The sequence below is a fragment of the Fukomys damarensis genome, unplaced genomic scaffold (genome assembly GCF_012274545.1).
Source record: "Fukomys damarensis isolate Sample0158 unplaced genomic scaffold, DMR_v1.0_HiC HiC_scaffold_24, whole genome shotgun sequence".
NCBI lineage: Eukaryota > Metazoa > Chordata > Mammalia > Rodentia > Bathyergidae > Fukomys > Fukomys damarensis.
Window position 1 is genome coordinate 34,634,891 of NW_022900936.1, and position 7,265 is coordinate 34,642,155.

A 7,265-nucleotide genomic window follows, 5' to 3' on the forward strand; every position below is an offset into this window, starting at 1 on the left:
TGCTACACTCTTCATCTAAGCAGTCTGATGTTTAGCATTTCATCTAAACTGTTTGGTGTCATGCAGAAAAACCAATCCCACTCAGATACAGACCAATATACTAGAGCTGAAGCCTGGCTTTGATCAATTTAAACAGGTAAATTGATTCATTCAAGTAAGAAAAGAAAACCAATTTGCAGGCCAAGTTATACACCCTGGATGATCCAAATAAAAGGATAATAGCTACATCTTCATTTTACACAGTATAATATGAGCAAAAGTAATGTATAGGATTTCACAACCCAAAGTGAAAGTGAAGATTGACAATCATCTGAGTAATTTGTAGTGGGGATATTCTATCTGAACCACAGGAACCAAACAAGATTACATCAGATGTCTTTTGTTCACCTGGAATCCTTCAATTCCTATAGTTGTACAGACCTGTGAAATTCGAAGTAAAGATTAATCTATTCATGGGAAAACCTCTTCATAGCATGCTCCTATTGCCTCACTCTGGCAACTGCTGTTAAAGGTAGTGCACTGTGGCCCTTGATGCTGATCTGTTACCTTTATTGAATTAAGAAACACCTAGCAGATTAGTGACACACACACTCCTAGGTGTGCACAGTGAGTCCTGGAGTTATAGTCTTAGTATATATTCCACTCTACTATTGTTCCTCTGCTGTTTGCCAGCCATCATAAGCTAAGCAGGTTCACTCCGCTATGCCCTTTTTCCATGAGGTTTCTGCCTTGGAGTCAGCTGAACATATACTCAATTTTCTGAAACTATGAGGTAAATTAAACTTTTCCTCCACCAAGTTGTATATGCCAGTATTCTATCTCAGTCATAGGTATTTCTCACTAATATAGAAAATTGGTGTCAAAGAAGTGAGGTTATTGCTATGACTATACCTGACCATGTGGCTTAGAAAACCTTGGAGTTGGCTTGTGGGAGGAGTTTGAAAAGGTTTGTACATGCAGCATAGAAACCTTAGAATGGTGTGAACAGTTTGATGGGTGATTCTGGTTGGAGCTGAAAATACCAGAATGCAGAAAGTAAAGGTCAAGTACAAGATGTTACAGTTTATTACAATTTGTAGCAAGGACCCCATTGACAGCTAGTCTAGAGGCCATGTGTTTTATATACTGGCAGAAAATCTGCATAAAGCAGAGCTGAAAAAAATGTGAAAATTTAATTTTAGTCCAAAAGCTACTATGTGCAAAGTCAGGGCCAAAGAATGTGGTTGCTGAAGAGATCACCAGTACTAAAAAGAAATCCAGTTCTTTATATAATGTTAAGAAGAAACATAGTTTGAAAGCATCTCAAAGCATTCAAGAACCCAAAAACACACGATCAAGAAAGCAAAAATATAAGACTTTCATTTGAGACAAAAGCCCCAGGAACCCTACTTGAAAAGGGCTTCCTACAGAATTAGCACATTGGAATCATTTCACTGGGTCCAACCACCACGACACTAAGAGACTTTTGTAGTCACGTTCCAAGGGGGCTCACACTGGCAGCTGACCTTCATGTGATCCAGGCAATGCTATATTTGCAGGATGCAGAATGCAAGTGCTGTGGATCCTTGGAGGCTTCCACCAGATTTCAAAGGAAAACCAATGAGTCCAGGCAAGAAAGCCCTGAGAGGACAGCAGGAATCTGTGGAAAGTCAAGGGCTCAGTGTAGACCCCAGGAAGTCAGAGATGCCAAGGTAATTCCTGATTTTGAATGGAACAAGTCCAAGAAAGAGGCAGTATAGGCTATAACCAACAAGACCTTAAGGGTGGGGCTGCCCAAGACTTTTGAAACTCATATATTACCACCATGTGGTCCAGTTATATAGCTGTGGGTCTTAATGCTTGCCTTGCTAGGTTTTAGTATTGTTTTAGTCCAATTCTTTTTCTATTCCCTTCCCCTTCCCATTTAGACTGGGGAAGTTTAACTCGGGCTGTTATACCTTGGGATTATTATATAATTTGTTTTTGAGGTTTATAATGGGTCCAAACTCAGAGATCACTTTGAGTCTTAGTGGACATCTAGACTTGGACTTTCAAAAATATCAAAACTGTTGAGACTTTGGAGAAGAGATTATTGTTGATTGTATAGATGAAAGCTATATTGTGTTAAGTAAAATCATGAGGTAGCTATTGTCTTTATTTAGGAATTAGTTATAGTTTAATTATGTCTGGTGTAAAGTTGACAAAAGGTGAATTATGAGTGTTAATACTGATATGTCCACTTCATTAGATTAAGAAACATCTAGCAGATTACTAAATTGTACACTCCTGAGTATTTCTGGGGGAGTCATCGGGGCATGTCTTTTGGCATTATATATGGTCCCTGTTCTGTTTCTTTTTGCCACTGTTTCTCAGCTCTGCTTTCTTACCACCATAAAGGAAATATCTTTGTTCTACTGTATCCTCGACTATGAGGTTTATGCCTTGGAGTCTGCAAAGTGTGTACTGAATCTCCTGAAACCATGAGCAAAATTAAATCTTCCCTTCTAGATATCTGTTATTGCGTCTAAATGATAGGTATTTTTTACTAATATGTGGACTTATGCATACACTCTTTCCCTGAGGCTGTGAAAATTGACTAATTATGACTCACAGCATATGGCTTCAAAAGAATATTACCCTTATTACCCTCCGTTAAAGTGATTGATCCTCCTGGAAGCTATGCCTCACCAACTCCATCCTTAGCCACCTTAACACGTAGATAACTCATAAGAGGTAACAAATTAGGCTTCTTACTTCAAGGTAAACTGTTGCAATTTGTACTACAGAACTTCCTTTGATATGTTTTCAGCTGTTATTATGATGAAAGCTAGCTTGCAGTTAGTATAATTAAATACCTGATATAATTACCTTATAAATAAAAATGTTAATTTTGGTTTACAATTCTGAAGGTTATAGTCCATGAATAATTGGTCCCATTATTTTGGGCCAATGGCAAGAGAGTGCATCATGGTGGGAGCAGAAGATGGAGCAAAACTGCTTACCTCACCAGCTAGGGAGCAAGAGAAAGATGGAACAGGGGTCCAGAAGTTTCCTTCAAGGACATGCTATGGACCTCCTTCTGGGCCTTATTTCCTAAAGGTCCCAACACCTTTGAACTGTAGAACCATGAGGACCAAGTTTTTACAACAGCAAGTTTGGGGGCAACTCACTATTCAAAATATAGCATAAGCTGAGAGAAAAATTTGGGTCAGCATGTGCACTCAACTGTACCCTATTTCCTCGATTTTCATTCATTTGAAAGAAACATGCAACTAACCATTTTAAGGTTATCTTGCATCCTTGGCTCCTTTTAGGAAAACTGTTCTAATACAAGATATAGAAGAAGTTACCCTAGGAGTGATAATAATGATAATTTTTAGCCAGATTGGTCAATACCTGTACAGTAAAGAAGTTTCCTTTAGTGTTGGTAGGAAGAAAATGACAAGTCTTTGGCATGTTTTACCACTGAGGCTACCAAAACATTCAACTGTGATAGAATAGCATGAGACACAGGTGTGAGGAAAAACACCTGTTTATTTTGGATAATTTGACCAGTTTAGAGGACATAAGGATTATGACCTTGAGTGAATGGGCTAAACACCATTAAGAACTTTAAAAGAGATATTCATTTCAAATCTGTTAATCACAGTTTTACAGCAACATGGATAAGAGTTCTTTTTTTTTCCCCTAGTACCAGGAATGAACTTACCTTGTGCTTGCCAGTCAGGCACTGTGCCACTAAGCTACATCCCTGGGTCACTGGTCATTTTTTTTTCCTGTAGAGTTCTGTTCTTCTTTGTAACACTTGACACTTATTTCTTGCCTGTGAATTTCAAATCCATTGAAAGACCAGGAACAGAATGTAACTGTAAGAAAACCAAAACTTCAGACAATATCAAATTCACACTATGAGAAAATCTGCTATGCCAAATGAGAACTTTAATAATAAAAAAGTGAGATTCTAGGACTGAGATGGAGATATACAAAATTCACAGCTAATTTCCTCAATGCATTTTTACATAATTAAAATAAAAATAATCTGAGTTGAAAGGGCAACCAGGGGATCTTACCTAATAGAATTTTTGAAAAAAATTCAAACACTCTCTTTTTAGAGGAAAGTTAAATGGCAACCAAGGAAATTATTGAGTAATAAACATAGTTAAAGAGATAAAAAATGGAGCATCAGGTAAGCCATAATGGGAAGTTTCAAATCAATTATTTGGTTTTAAATGCTAAGCTATTTCTCAGACCCAGAACTCATTGATCAATAAATTGGATGTGCAGGAGAAAAGATCCTGCAATATTACATTAAGAGGAGAAGCAATTAACCTAGGTCATCAAAGAATAAAGTTATCATTATACAAGTAAACTAATCATTTTTCAAAAACTCAGCCTTTTTAGAAAAACGTCCAAGTAAAAATGTAAAAGTCCTAACATGAAGAGGCATGCTTTCTGTGTTCCCTGAAAAGAAATATGAATCTCATTAAATAGGAAAGAAAACTGTATAATAATTTAAAGCCTCCTACGTCAGTAAAGTTTTTGGAATCAAGGGCTATAGCATACAAAAAATTGCAAAATATATTGCATCTTGAATCTCCTACCAGTAAAGTGCTCTGGATTTTGGAGACATTGTATCCTGTCTCTGAGACAACATCTCAAATGGCTACCTATTTTGAAAGAAATTTAGAAAAATGAAGAGATCTAAAGCAGGGTCAGACTGCTGTAACAGCGGCCTTGATTGAGCAGTAAGATATGGCACTTATGAAACGTGGATGTCTTTGCCACGTATCAGTAGGATCACCAGAGTGGAAAACTCTAATATATAGAACATTGTAATTCTGTCTTTACCAGGAAAATATAGACTATTCCAAAAGGCAAACATTAAACAGCTAACATGCTTCTAAACTTTGAATTGAAGTACCATTTTACATTGTGATGCCAAGTGACCATGAAGCCATTATTATATTAAATGGCCTGAAAAATATTACACATATCATTTTCAACAACAATGTTTCCTCAAACACAAGTTGAAAATTTTATATGAATCTCAACAGATGTAGATAAGCAATTAGATACAGTAGCATGGTAATCTCACCAACTTCTGAGTTACTTAATTTTTTTATTTTTTAGGACAAGGTCTTGCTATATAGTCCAAACTGTCTTTGAACTCACTATGTAGCCCAGGCTGGCCTCAAACTGGTCACAATCCTTCTGCTTCAGCCTCCCAAGTGCTGGGATTATAGGTGCTGAGTTATTTATTATATAAATATTTCTGCCTCTTCTCTGACAACTGGCCTCATAGCAAGGTATGTTAGTTGCTCTTGGTTTTGACTGGATTGAGACAACAGAAGAAGTGATTGGATTGTGAGGGCACTAATCTTATGAATGGGTCAACTCATAACTGAGTAGATTGCTGGTAATTGCTAGCTGATTGAAAGAAGCAGATCGTGAAGAAGCAACCCAGGGGATTATATGGTACCTGGTCTGTTCATCTCTGGCTCTTCTCATGTTGTTTACTGGAATCCATGAATTGAGCAATATTTTTTTTTCTATAATACCCTTCCTTCATCATGTCTCTATTAGAGCCAATTGACTATAGACTGTAACCTTTGAAATTATGAGCCATAATAAACCTCTTCTCCATAAGTTGTGGATCAGGTATTTTGGTTAATAATGGAAAGGTGAACCCTAAACAGGATTCATTAAGACTAGCTGACAGAAGGAAAAAAATTCCTATTTATTTCAAAGATACATCTGCTTGGTAAGATGATAATGAATTCCCTAATTCTACTGAAACCATCATCAGGAATAGCCCCAAAGAACATGGTGTTCCAAACAAGCATTGTCTGGTGGAATAACATGTCAACTTCTCTGTGCAGGATATGAAGATAAATCTCACTTTCCTGGCTATCACATGTATCTCTTTCTGCAATTCTCAGCTACATTGACTGATGTGTGTGATACATAGACGAGAACTTCTTGACTTGGGAAGAAACAATATCTATGGTGGAATTCATGTTTCACAATGTTACCTGAGGTCACCAAGAAGCTGATCTCTGAGATCATCCTCTTTGATTTTTTTCCCTTAACTTTCTTCCTACATCCTCCTCTTTAAAAAATTACACAAATAGAAAATTTCCTCCCAGGCTGTGTTTCAGGGAAACCCAATATAATATATTATGATGCCAAACCATATTTCTGATGGCATCTATTAAGTGATTATAAATTGATTCCTTTATGAGTTATAAATGTTCTATGTATAATGGTAATGTAATGAGATTGAATAAGATTTAAAAATTGATATTATAACCAGGGCTAGCTATTTAAATAACTTCATATAAATAATCAAAAATTAAAATTTTATTCCAATTATTGAAATTTAGAGTAAATGCTTCAACATCTTATTTTCATTCTGTCTCCCTTCAGTTCTAAAGTTAGTAAAACTTAAGGTAATAATACCAAACAACTGATATTTCAATGAAACATCATCAACATTTTATGAAAGTCAACCATATCTGTATCAAAAAACCAACCAGCTTATCTCGTCCTGATCATTTTCTATACAAGATGCCCATTTGTCAAATCAATACACATCAGAATGTATTTAAAATATGAAATGTAAATATTCTTTAGAAATTAAATTAAAGAGTATAACCTTACCAATCCAGTTATCACTTGTCTCAATGTAAAAAAAAAATGTGCAAGGAAGTAGACTTTACAACAAATTCCTTATTTATTAAACATGCATATTAAATGACATAACTATACAAAACAATGTAAATGAATTTTCTAATTAGCACTTTGTAAATATTTAGCTAAAGAAGGAGGAAATAAGGAAACTCATTTTTTCTTAGTATTTCTAGTGAATTTTACTTCTCTGTCCAATTTTGAGTTAGATGAATGAACAGTATGACGAGAAATTCAAAAGGCTAAAATAAATGGATTATAGCAACAAACCTTTTATTTATTTGTGGCTTTGGACACATTAAAAGACCATATCTTTTCCTATTCCAATAAGTATGATTGTTCAAAATCATGAGAGATTAATCAGTTGCTTTGTCAAAGATCATTGTAGAAATAATATCTATCCTTAACCTTCTGTCCTCTTGCTCCTGCCATTTGTGCACTACTCAAACTCCACTCTCAAAAGGCCTGACAATTTAATGATCAATAAATCTGAACAATTTCTAAGAGCCCAGAAAGAAAACATTTTAAAGTAAAAATTTTAAATATCTTTGTCTTTATACTGCTATCAGTATCTAATATATACTAATATATACTAATAC

At 35.5% G+C, this 7,265-nt stretch overlaps 1 pseudogene; it reads left to right on the top strand.

Annotated features, from left to right (window-relative positions):
* Positions 1-1,539: 1,539 nt before the first annotated feature.
* Positions 1,540-7,265, top strand: part of LOC104847486 — a 43,114-nt pseudogene continuing 37,388 nt past the window's right edge.